We start from the raw sequence: 13,592 nt of genomic DNA, 5'->3' as shown, positions 1-13,592 counted from the left end.
CTCTCAGAGAAAGAAAGTGAGATAAAAGACCACGCACTCAGCCCACATAGGGTAATTCGACCTCTCCTTAAATTCTTTATACTAGGAAATGTTTCACCTGGCCATTATAACAATTATTTGTTTGTTTCCCTCTTTTCCATCTGCGCCTCTTTCTTCTGGCATGATGTATATTATACTGAAAGCCTATGACAGGATATGAGTGTCTTAAAATAAAATTTGTTGCACAGCACATAGAAAATAGTTTTTGTCAGTGGCACTCCATAGTACTCCGATGCTTATGAAAAATTTCTTCCTGTGAGCAAAGATAAAGTAAAGGTTTCCCCTTGACATTAAGTCTAGTTGTGTCCAACTCTGGGGAGTGGTGACCATCTCAATTTCTAAGCTGAAGAGCTGGTGTTGTCCGCAGGCACCTCCAAAGTCATGTGGCCAGCATGGCTGCATGGAGCGTCATTACTTTCCCACCAGAGTGGTATTGATCTACTCACATTTGCATATTTTTGAACTACTAGGTTGGCAGAAGCTGGGGATAACAGCGGGAGCTCACCCCCTCCCCAGATTTGAACCTCTAGTCTTTCAGTCAGCAAGTTCAGCAGATGGGTGGTTTAACCTGCTGTGCCACTGGGGGCTCCTGTGAGCTACTCAACACAAAAAGATACAATTATTTCCAAGTAAACTGTTTTAGAAAACTGATTTAAAAATAACACAGTTGTCTAGCATAATACTTACAGTACATTCAAAATGTTTTCTTTCTGGTTTCAGCAGCTTGGGATAGCAAATCCATTTCTATTTTTATCTTTTAAAAAAGACCTCATTTAGTGAGAAAATGTAGAAATTAAGAATGTATTTAATATATATGAATGAAAGGTATGACATGAATAAAGAATAAATGTATATATAATTTTCCCGATAAATGAGGGGGAAAGAGAGAGAGAGAGGTGGAGATAGAGGTAGAGTTGGAGATGAAGGAGGGTGGTTAAATGTATGGATGGTAGATTTTGTTGCATGGGTGGGCAAATTAGGTTTGTGTCAGATACCAGTAATATTTTTCCTTTTGTCTTTCTGCTTATTTATGCCTAGATGTGCATTGTGGTGTTAATAAATGTAGTCTATATTTTCAGTTATGTTTTTCAGTTATGCCCTTGGTGGCACAGCAGGTTAAACTGCTGAGCTGCTGAACTTGCTGACTGAAAGGTTGGTGGTTTGAATTTGGAGAGCAGGGTGAGGCCCCACTGTTAGCCCCAGCATCTGCCAACCTAGCAGTTTGAAAACATACAAATGTGAGAAGATCAATAGGTACCACTTCGGCGGGAAGGTAACGGCGCTCCATGCAGCCATGCCAGCCACATGACCTTGGAGGCGTCTACGGACAACGTTGGCTCTTCGACTTAGAAATGGAGATGAGCACTACCCCCAGAGTCGGACACAACTAGACTTAGTGTCAATGAGAAACCTTTACCCTTACATTTTTATGTGTTTATGTATTTAACATATTAAATTTTAAAAGCCCTGTAATGGCCAAAAGGCCTTAGCTGTTCATTGTCTAAGATACAATGTCACAATAAGCCAGCATTCTGTGGGAACCCTGGTTCATTGTGTATGAATACTATGCTCTGAAACAAAGAAAGACTTATTTGCCTGGCTTGTAGAGAGGAGGAAAGCCAGAGAGCTAACTCCAGCTACATTTGTGCATTACAATAAACCTATCACAGACCAAAAATGTGTGCTTCATTTAGATGTTCCCACTGAAAGCAGGTTCTGTTTATGAGCATGAAAGCGTATTCTTTATAAACTGGAATAATCTACAATTGAGGTTTGTTGTGACCTCCAAACATACTGTGGATCACAGTTGTATCTTAATCAGCAGAGAGGAGATACAGGAATGAGATCTTTGCCTGAGTTACTCCATCCAACAAACAACATTGTTTTCCAGCCATTAGAAGGTAATGGTGCATACTAAAGTCTAGTTCTAATAATGGCTTCTATAAATTTGGCAGACATGCTGTTCCCACAATAATAAACACATGCCCTTTTCCTTAGCTTGCAAGAGAATGAATAAAATAATGAGGGATGATGAAAAACCAGAATCAACACAGTTAGTTACATAACAAAGCATGGATGCCTAATTGTAGAAACAAGACAATAATCACCCTTTGGATGCCCTCATGGGGTGGCCTTGGACACGGGCCCTTCCATGGCTTTAGAAAATGAAAGGACATTAAAATGCATCCTAAAACAGATGTCTAACTGATTCCAGAACAGTGGAATCTGCAACAGTCATCAACTGCTAACAATACATGGCTCTGTGTCTATTTGTTCTTGTGTGCTGGGGCTAACTTGTACATAGCAGAAGGGAATTATGAACAGATGATGGGGTACATGCTACATGTACTTGGGAATGAATCATTAATAAAATGGCTAACATAATTCATGGTGATAATAGATTTCTGTGAGTACACTGAGGTGAAGTCACCTGGAAATAGCCTGAAGAGAACTGGGCAATTCAAAATTCAAACTAAGGCCAATATTAGGGCCATATTGGCATATGATGAATTGTTGCACTTTCCCCCCAATATGGGCTCATGAGGTCTGTTTTTCAATCAGGAAGTGATTTTTCACTTAATTTTCCTTGTTAAAAAAGGCCTGCCATGAGCCTAAAATGGCCCATGGGGACCCAGGAACATGAGGAAACATTTCTCATGCTTCCCACAGGCCATTTGAGGGCAAATAAAATTGTGTGGGGATTGCAACCCTCCAAGATCTCCATATAGGATTGTGACTTAACATCATAGCTGATGATGAATTAGGGAGAGAGGGTACAGCACCTCAGGTAGTTTCTACAAACCCAGAGTGGATTTCCCAATCCACTGACCTTTGAGTCACCAACTAGCACTGCCTATAGGTACACTCACCTTGGGTTGTACTATTAATATATCATTCATGATCCCACTACACATACTTCATCAGCCTGTAATGTAGGATGGAGTAGAGAAATAGGACTGCATCATAAGATTAGAGTATTTAAGATATCTGAATAGGAAACAGAATGTGCCTCAAAATGTTTTTACTCCATTGTAGTGGTTCTCAATCTTTGGTCTGCCAGATGTTTTTGGATCTCAGCACCAAGAGCCTCTGATCATTGCCTGTTGGTGGCTGGAGCTTCTAGGAGTTGAAATCCAATATTGCTGGAGAGCCAAAGGCAGGATGCCTCATGTCAGTTCATGCTTTTGCATATCTGCCTTCATATCAGGCCAACTGATCCCTCTAAATCCAAGCAAGTACTGTCTAGGCATGAAAAGGGATATTTTGTATAGCCAAGATTCAGTATTCCCAGTTATGAATAACAGTTCAAGTGCAGGAGAGCCATCATAGCTCAGCCTTCAGGCTGAACACCTGTCATTCTCTTAACTTCTGCATCGGTTAATGTAGCCATAATGCAGTATGAGACGAAAGAAGAGGACCAGCTGTTCAGAAGCTGAACACATTTCCTCCATTTTTGGTGACCCAGTCTGTTACTTTTGCCCTGACATCATGGACTATTGAAACCAAGCCAAAGCCACCGAATCTAACTGACTACACAGAGTTGGGCAATCATACAGCCCAAAGAACTTTGAGCTCTCCATGTAGGTGACATTTTAGTCCCACTATACCCATATTTTAAAATGAAACTCATGAAATATTGACATTGATATATTTCACTCCCTCTGTTATACATCCACATTGATTATTCTTATTAACCCCTGATCTTTCTCTGATGTTCGTAGTAGAATTATGATTATTTATTAATTAAGGAAGAAATCACCAAAGAACAATTCAAACAAATAGCCAACTCCTATAGGGAAAAGGTCCGCAAGGCTAAAGCACAAAACGAATTCAGGCTTGCCAGGGACATTAAAAACAATAAAAAGGGGCTTCTTTGCTTATGTCAGTAGAAATAGGAAGAACAAGGAGGCGATAGGGCCTCTGTGAGGAGAAGATGGGGCAGTGCTGGAAGGGGAAATGGAAAAGGCAGGGCTACTTAATGCCTTCTTTGCCTCAGTCTTCTCACAAAAAGAAAGTCATCCTCAACCTCAGCAAGATGGAGTGGATGAGGGATTAGAGGACATCCAACCCCAAATCATGGAACAAGTCGTCCAGGAATACCTGGCTGCTCTGAATGAGTTCAAATCCCTGGTGCCAGATCAACTACACCCAAAAGTATTGAAGGAACTAGCAGAAGTCATCTCGGAACCATTAGCAATTATCTTTGAGAGTTCCTGGAGAATGGGAGAAGTTTCAGCAGATTGGAGGAGAGCAAATGTGGTCCCTTATCTTCAAGAAGGGAAAAAAGGAAAACCCAAATAATTACCAGTCAGTCAGCCTTACGTCAATACGTGAGGCAAGATTCTGGAAAAGATAATTAAGGAAGTGGTCTGCAAACACCTAGAAACAAATGCGGTCATCGCTAATAGCACGGATCTATCAAAAACAAGTCATGCCAGTCTAATCTGATCTCTTTTTTCGATAGAGTTACAAGCTGGGTAGATGCGGGGAATGCCGTGGATGTAGTGTATCTGGACTCCAGGAGCAGCTTAAATATCTTGGCATGTTTAGCCTGAAGAAGAGAAGGTTGAGAGGAGACATGATAGCTATGCATAAATATGTGAAGTCATAGGGAGGAGGGCGCAAGCTTGTTTTCTGCTGCCCTGGAGATTAGGATGCGGGGCAATGGCTTCAAACTACAAAAAAAGAGATTCCATCTGTACATTAAGAAGAACTTCCTGACTGTGAGAGCTGTTCAGCAGTGGAACTCTCCACCCCGATGGAGAGTGGTGGAGGCTCCTTCTTTGGAGGCTTTTAAACAGAAACCCGATGGCCATCTGTCAGGGATGCTTTGAATATGATTTTCCTGCTTCTTGGCAGGGCGTTGGACTGGATGGCTCACGAGGTCTCTTCTAACTCTGTGATTCTATGACTCATGAATGGGAGGGGGCTAGGGGAACTGCTTAAGAAACCTGTCTCTTTAGTGAACAAGTCTTAAATTGTCCACTTCATCTGTGTTTTGGAGGAAAATGAAGGCATAATCCTCACTATCCAGTATTGTGCAAAATCAGCATAAAGGTGAATATAGTTATGCACGAGGGACTGGCACAAAACACTGTATATTCACTCCAACTGTGATTATCTTCTGATATGCTTGCTTTCTGAAACCAATCTTTCTGAACAATATAATAAAAATAGCTGGAAACTCATTTTTTTCCATTGGTACTTTCATTGCCTTCACCTAATGAATAAACACATTGTGCTGAAACCAGATACACAGTTTAATGAACAGACAATGAAATTAGATGATATTCACATGTGATTCATACAATTCTGTGTTTCAATTATAGCTGGTGTTAGAACTCAGTTGTACAAATAACAGGGATGTATAGTTATAGGGAAATGTAACTCAAAAAAACCCCCCAACAAGTAGTAGTAGTAGGAGGACCATTATAGTCTCCAATCGTGGACTAGCCTGTTAGCTAGAAAATGGATGAACATACAGTGTTCTGAATGTGTGAAGAAGTAATATGAAAAAGATTTAAATAAATTATACTTCTAGATTATTCTTTTATATAAAAAACCCCCTTAGTCCTCTTCTTTCATTGTACCCTGATGTTTCACTGGAATTAGAACAAATATTTCAGATAGCAAATGAAGGGTTCTGTAATAAGTCCAATATAGATCAAACACTGTTGTTTCTCCATTCAGTACATGCTAACCAGATCTTTTCCTGTGATACCCTGGATGTTATGATTACATCCTATATAATTTAATCCAGTGTGCAGAATATTTAAATAAAAAATATAAATAACACATCAAGGTCTATTGTATTGCACCTGTTGGCAGTGCTTCCCATTATGCCATGGCTGACAATACAGATTAAGTATATCTGGAATTCTCAAATCATCCAAAATCTGAAATTGTTCACACAGGTAACCAAGAAAATGTCACCTTTGATTTCTGATGGCTCAGTGTAAACAAACTTTGTTTCATGCACATAATTATTTTCTGCTCTATCACCCCAAGGGGACTCAGGGTGTATTACAGAACATATATACACAGCAAACATTTAATGCTGTTATACAGTTAACAAGGACAGACAATACATAAACAGAGGTAAAGGAGGTAAACACAAGGAGCCCCCGGTGGTGCAGTGGGTTAAACCCCTGTGCTGGCAGGTCGCAGGTTTGAATCCGGGGAGAGGCGGATGAGCTCCCTCTATCAACTCCAGCTCCTCATGTGGGGACATGAGAGAAGCCTCCCACAAGGATGATAAAACATCAAATCATCCGGACGTCCCCTGGGCAACGTCCTTGCAGACGTCCAATTCTCTTACACCAGAAGTGACTTGCAGTTTCTCAAGTCGCTCCTGACATGACAAAAAAAAAAAAGAGGTAAAGGCTTCTCCCATCTCCCCCCCCCCCCCATTTCTGGCATCTGGAGGCTGTGCTCGACTCTGGCTACAGGTGAGTGTAGCTGTCGCTTCATCTTTCATGCCGAGGAGCTTTGTTGTTCTTAGACATCCTTGAATCATCGGCATGTCCTTATGGGCGCTTTTGATTAACTCCCTGCTTTAAAGCAATACTTATTTATCTCCTCCCATTTCTGTTTTCAATCTGCTAGGTGAGCAGGGAGTTGGGGCTGATGGCGGGTACTCACCCCAACCTGGGCTTGAAGTACCAACCTTACGATTGGTAGGATTTTCTACAGCTTAGCGGTTTAGCCTGCTGTATTAAGCCTGGCCCCTATAAGGATACAGTGCATATGAAACTTGTGCTTAAAGTCAAGATTCCCATCTACAAGTTACATATATGCAAACACAGGGATTCCAAAATCAGAAAAACAATCTGAAATCCAAAACACTTCAGGCCCAAACCAGATGCTCAACCTGTATTAGGGTGTGTAATATTATAACCGCTTCCTGTAGGTCTTATTGGACTGACTTGAAGTTTGGAGGTTGTCAAAAGTGCCTCATTCAGTAAGGTAAATGGGAGAAGAGACAAGTGTTTTCTGTGAGGAGGAAGTATGTGAGTTAAGCACAGGGTTCATAGAATCTTAGAGTTGGAGAACTGGACCACCCATTTCAGCAATGTATCTGATCTACCTGAACTATGTTAGGCACTTGTTAGATGATCAGCAGAATAGAGTAGAAGTGTTTTTTGGACTATCAGAAATGATGCAAGAGTCATTTCTGACTGCAGTAAAGGGAATTTGTCATTCAAAAGATGCTGAGGAAAGTCGGGGAGAAGAGTTTAATTTGGAAAATTCCCTGATGCGCGCTATCTCTCTGTGTACAAGTAGCCTTCCTATAAAGACAATTTCAGCTAATATTAATTGAAAACAGTCAGTCACTCTGTAGCTAGAGAGGATAGCACGTGATTTAATGAAAGGAAATAGGTTTTAGCTGAAGAAAAGGTAAGAGCTGTTTGACATTGGAATAGACCGCCTTGTGAAGGTGATGGATTGTCTTTCACAGTAGATATTTAAGCAGATGCTGAATGGTGATATGTCAAGGTTGTTGTAGTTGCATGCTGCATTGCAGATCTTGCACTGAGCTGAGGACTGGATTTCTAAGATGCCTTTGCATACTATGATTCTATGTCTAAACCAGGGGCCTTCAATTTTTTTAAACAGGGGGCCAGTTCACTGTCCCTCAGACCATTGGGGGACCAGACCATCCATATATATATATGATCAAATTCCTATGCACACTGCACATATCTTATTTTGAAGTAAAAACAAAACAAAACAAAACGGGAAAAATACATTATTTAAAATGAAGAACCACTTTAGCTCAATGTTATGGAATTCTGGAGCTGCAGTTTGATCTTTTGGCAGAAAAGGCAAAACATCTTATAAAATTTTAAATCCCAAGATCCCATAGCATTATGCCATGGCAATCAAACTGGTGTCAATTCTGCAGTGTAGATCCACTCTATTCTTTAGCACTTTAGCTGTGCATAATTGGATGCCCCCTCTTCAAATTCACCAGTGGTTCTCAACCTTCCTAATGTCATGACCCCTTAATACAGTTCCTCATGTTGTGGTGACCCTCAACTGTAAAATTATTTGGCTGGTACTTCACAACTGTTATTTTGATATTGTTATGAATACTCATGTAAATATCTGATATGCAGGATGTATTTTCATTGTTACGAACTGAACATAAAGCATAGTGATTCATCGCAAAAACAATATGTAATTATATACTGTGAAGTATTTATTTTTAATTACAAATAAATGAAATTTTGACTTAAAGCATGTGGTAGCATGGATAACAGTGTTAATATAACAACAGGGAACCCATGAATATGTTTACTGATCAGCTTATCAGCCGAACTCCCATGGCCAACAGAAAATGCTGGAGAGGTTTTCGGGAAATACACTCAGACATGTGGGAGTTGCAGTACCTCCTGCAATCAAAGAGCAGTTTGAACTGTCCCAACAATAGAATTCAACCAAACTTGGCATGCAGAACTCCCATGACCAATAGATTTATTATAGTTTGTGGCAGCCGCACAAACAAAGATTCTGGAGGAGAAAAACTACTTTCAAAGTAAGGGCCATACATTTAAACAGGAAATAACACTTTCAAACCAGGAACAGATTTTTGTTCTCAAATTTGGTTACAGAGTGTGATTCCAGGTGGGAAGGTCTGACAAAAGCAGGAGATCAGAAGAGGAGGACTTATTATTATTATTATTATTATTATTATTATTATTATTATTATGTTTATTTATACACCGCTTTTTGTCTCCACAAGGAGACGGTGGGCCCTTCCAGACAGGCCCCATATCCCTGAATCTGATCCCATCTTTCCTGCTTTAAACTGGATTATATGAGTCTGCACTGCCAGATAACCTGGGATAAACAGAAAACCTAGGATCAGATCCTGGGATATAGGGCCTGTCTGGAAGGGCCCTCAAAGGGCTTTCCAAACAGTCATATAATCCAGAATATCAAGGCAGATAATCAACAATATCTGCTTTGAACTGCATTGTCAGAGTCCACACTACCATATAAACCAGTTCAGTGTGGATTTTATACAGCTGTGTGGAAGGGGCCAAAGCAGCTTACATTTCAATACAATTTCAAATCTACAAAATATATGAAACATTACATCAGAATTAAATATCATTGGTATTCTTTAAAGCCAAAGAGGCCAACTTGGGCCCTCCTTGCTTTTTGGACTTCAATTCCCACAATTCCTAACAGCCTACCTATTGGCAGCTTTCACAGCAGGGTCCTTGATTTGTCAAAGAGAAGCAGAGGACAAAGAGGGGAAGAAAAGGAACCCCAGGTTTTGAGGAGATGTCGTTCCTCTGGGCAGCTGACCTTTCTGCCACCCCCACTCTCCCTGTTTAACTTGGGGGTGGGCTTTGCAGGGGCTCATTGAGCCCTAAAACCAGGTAGAAGTGGAAGGATGAAGGATGGGCTGGATGACGAGAGGAGGCTTCAGGGCTACCTATTGGCTGCACAGAAGAAATTGATTTAAAAAGAAGAAGAGGAGAAAGGAAGAGAAAAAAGAGGGAAAAAGAGACAAGGGAGAAAGGAGGAGGGTGAAAGAGTAAAAAAGAGAGGGGGAAAGGGGAGAGACAAATGGGGAGAAAGCGAGGAGGGGAGACAGAAAGAACAAAAGAAGCTCTGCATTAGCAGAGCCAAGACTGATTCCACTGAGGGGGAGGCCTCCTCGGAGGGCTGGATAAATGCCCTCAGCGGGCTGCATGTAGCCCACAGGCCGTGGTTTGAACACCCCTAGTCTAAACTATAAAGATTTTTAAAATGTGAAAATAGATTACAAATATTGCTAAAAATCCTAGCATGCCTGTGATCTACTGGCTGAAGAAAAGCCAACTTTTCCAAGTTCTGCTAATACAAACTGAGTATCCCTTATCTGAAATGCTTGGGACCAGAAGTGTTTTATCCTTTGGTTTTTTCAGCTTTCAGAACACCCGTATTTGCATATATATTAGGGCTGGGCGGTTTCGTTTCGTTAATTCGTAATTCGTTAATAATTCGTTAATTTTTTCAATTACAAAACGATAACGAACCATTCTGGAGCAATTATTTAAAAAAAATGAATTTTCAAAAACGTTTTGTAAATGCTTCGTATTTCGATATTGTATTCGTTTCGTTATTGTTTTGAGGTCGTTTAGTTATTATTTCCGCATGTCTGGGCCAGTTTTATGGTTTAAATAGTGAAAAAAAATTATAATATCACACCAACAGTCAACAACAGAGGGAGAGGGAAGCTTCAGAAGGTTTTGGAGGTTTTTTAGCGTATTTCGCGGTCGTGTCCGCCATTAACGAATCGATTCATTATTGTTTCGGAAATCGATTTGTTAATGTTTTACCATTTACGAAATTTCGTAAATATCGAACTTTTTAAAAGGAAAATTTTGTAATTATTTTAAATATCGAAACAAAAAAACCCCCCAAATACAAATCGATTTTAGAAACAAATTTTTCCGTTGTTACCCAGGCCTAATATATATGTGTAATGAGATATCATGGAGATGAGATGAAACCCCAGTCTAGACATGAAAATCATTTATATTTCTTATATAGATAGCTAAAGGTTTTCCCCTGACATTAAGTCCAGTCATGTCCAACTCTGGGGGTTGGTGCTCACCTCCATTTCTAAGCCAAAGAGCTGGTGTTATCCATAGATACCTCCAAGGTCACGTGGTTGGCATGACTGCATGGAGCACAGTTACCTTCCTGCCAGTGTGGTACCTATTGATCTACTCACATTGGCATGTTTTCAATCCTAGGTTGGCAGAAGCTGGGGCTAACAGCAGGAACTCACCCCACTCCCTGGATTCGAACTGGTGACCTTTCAGTCAGCAAGTTCAACAGCTTAGCGGTTTAACCCACTGTGCCGCCGGGGGCTTTGACTTATATACACACCATAGCCTTAAGCTACTAATTTTAAAGGATTTTGTGCATAAACCAACATTTGTGTATATTGAAACATCAGAATTCTATGTATAGGATTGTGTTTCAATTTTGGATTTTGGAGTATTTTGAATTTTGGAATTTCAAATAAGGATTCCTCAATCCGTAGTGCACATAGGGATATTGTAAGAATCAGATGCTTCAGAATGTATTTAATGACATCATGGATGGATATATTCCTGCCAAATGTTTGTGATATGATACTGTGATTAACAAAAGTGAATGGGAAAATAATGTTCTTGAAAGCTTATTTCTGACACTTATTTGGAGCTGGGCTTACTAGCAAGGATGACCAAAGGTCATCTCTCCAGATATTGCTGAACTACAAATCCTATCAACCCTCACTAGGCTAACCAAAGGCAAATAATGCTAGGATTTGTAGTTTAGAAACATGGAAATGGGATGCACACATATTGTATATGCATGTCTGCTTACTATAAACAAGACTCTAACAAGCTACAGGCAGTCCCCAAGTTACGAACGAGATAGGTTTTGTAGGTTTGTTCTTAAGTTGAATTTATATGTAAGTCGGAACAGGTAATTTTTTAAAGTGTAACTCCTGTTATACACACACACACACACACACACACATGTACATACACATACACATACACATAAATGCAAGCTTTGGATAGCATAGGGAATGGTTATGGTGGTGTTTGTTTTGCTGAACCTGTGCCCATGTTCAGAAAATTTCTCCTTACTTTCTGTCCCCATTAGAACTGGATTTCAAAAATTTGTCTTGTGGAAACAAAGATTAGTAAAGAAGCTTCAGTTGAGACCCCTTTCCCCCATGATAACTTTTCCAGGAGTGAATTTCTCCTCCTAGGGGTAGATTTCACTCACTTCCTGTTGTCTTCTCTTGTTTGTAACTATGAGCCATTTGTAAGTCTGATGTTTGTAGGACAGAGTTTCAGGCATGTCTTTCAGCTGATTGATTTTAGCCAGAAAATCCAAGATTTTTCCCCCTGACTCTGGAAGCTCTGTGTATTCACCTCTCTGTTCAGCATGATGCCCTTCCTTCCTGACAAGGTAACTGCTTTTAGCAGCCAGCCATGCTGAATCGCTAAAGCTTTGCCAGTGGCTAAGAAAGCAGTGGATTTATTTCTCCTTGCAATGCCAATTAACTCACTGCAGGGAACATTCTTTTCTGTTATTGTAAGTCAGTGAACATGTTAACCCTCTGGTTGCTGGCACTTTAGGTTGCAATCCAGTGCATAGCTGTGCGCTGTCTGAATTGATGTGGAGAGCATGAGGATTACAGTGACTTAACTGTGGATAGCACTTCAGCCTTGGCAAACGCTTGGCTGAGTTAACTGTGGGTTTGAGCCAGATTGTGAATTTCTGGGTAAGTTTAGTGCTTTTAACATTATACTGCCCTTCTCTATATAACCTTGCATCCATTGGGCAAAAGCAATTAAAATCACTCAAGGGAGCTGGTGCAATCATAATGCAATCATGATGATATAACTGCATTACTTTCATGATCCAAAATATTTGATACATTATTGGAAAGGATGTGGTTCATACATTAGGGTCAGTATAAGCCCTTATTTATATAGAGAATGTTCATTTTTCAGAGTGGCTGTATGGTAACAAATAAAAACTGACCATTATTCATCTCCTTGGCTCCCCTCACCCCTGCATCCCATTTTCTACTCCTTGTGTGGAGGCTGTGGAAATATGACATAAGTTATTGGTCTTATGTCACTTTGAGTCCCACTCATGGGAGAAAGGTGGGACAAAAATCAAGTGATTGATGATATCTCAAGGAATTTCAGGAAGAAAGACAGAACATATATAGTAATTAATTCTAGAATGGAGACTGGGGTTTATCATGCCCTTTCTAGAGGATCAGGAGAGGATCCAGAACATTCACATCTGTATAGCACCAAGAAGCAGACCAGCTCTGAAGTTTCTGGGGTTTTGGATGTGAAGATAGAAGAATACCTTGCTGAAGAGATTTTTTTTGCGGGGGGGGGGGGGGGGATCTAGTTTCTTGATTAAAGGCTGCATCCCAATCCAAGAGAGTGGTGTCAAATAAAAGTACAGGCAATGCTGGATGTGACCACCAAAATAATTGTGTAACTGCAAAGGAGGGGACTCCTTGGGAATCTTGAAACTCCTAAGAACAGGTTCCCTCTTCTTGAGGAGACCTTATGCTGACCTACCTGCAAGTAGGCCCTCCAGATGTGCTACAGAAGTTCAGTTTTTAGGTGGAGGACTAGCTAGAAACAATGCCTGTATCTCAACATTCCTAGACTCCTTGACTCTTTCCCTTGGAGCTTGCTCTTGAACTACTCTTCCCTGATTCACTGGATCTTGGAATGGGCTTTGCTGGATTGCTTCTTGATTCTGCTTTTGGATCATTCTCACCTGATTTCCCTGCCAACTATTTGAATCTCAAATAGTTTGGAATTTTTAATTAGTTTTGACTATGTTTTCAATGTTTTTTTACTGAATTACCTGCTATTACTTTTAACTGTGCTAGCATACAGTTGGAGTATCTGAACTTTGCTAAGAAAGATTGCCTGATTCAAAGCAGGACAGGGCTACAGGTGGCACTTATACCTGTAGTGGCTTTAATGCATTTTCCTCTCAAATGTAACAAA

Source organism: Anolis sagrei, chromosome 3, assembly GCF_037176765.1.
Source record: "Anolis sagrei isolate rAnoSag1 chromosome 3, rAnoSag1.mat, whole genome shotgun sequence".
In the NCBI taxonomy this organism is placed as follows: Eukaryota; Metazoa; Chordata; class Lepidosauria; order Squamata; family Dactyloidae; genus Anolis; species Anolis sagrei.
Note: the sequence above shows the minus strand (reverse complement) of the source record.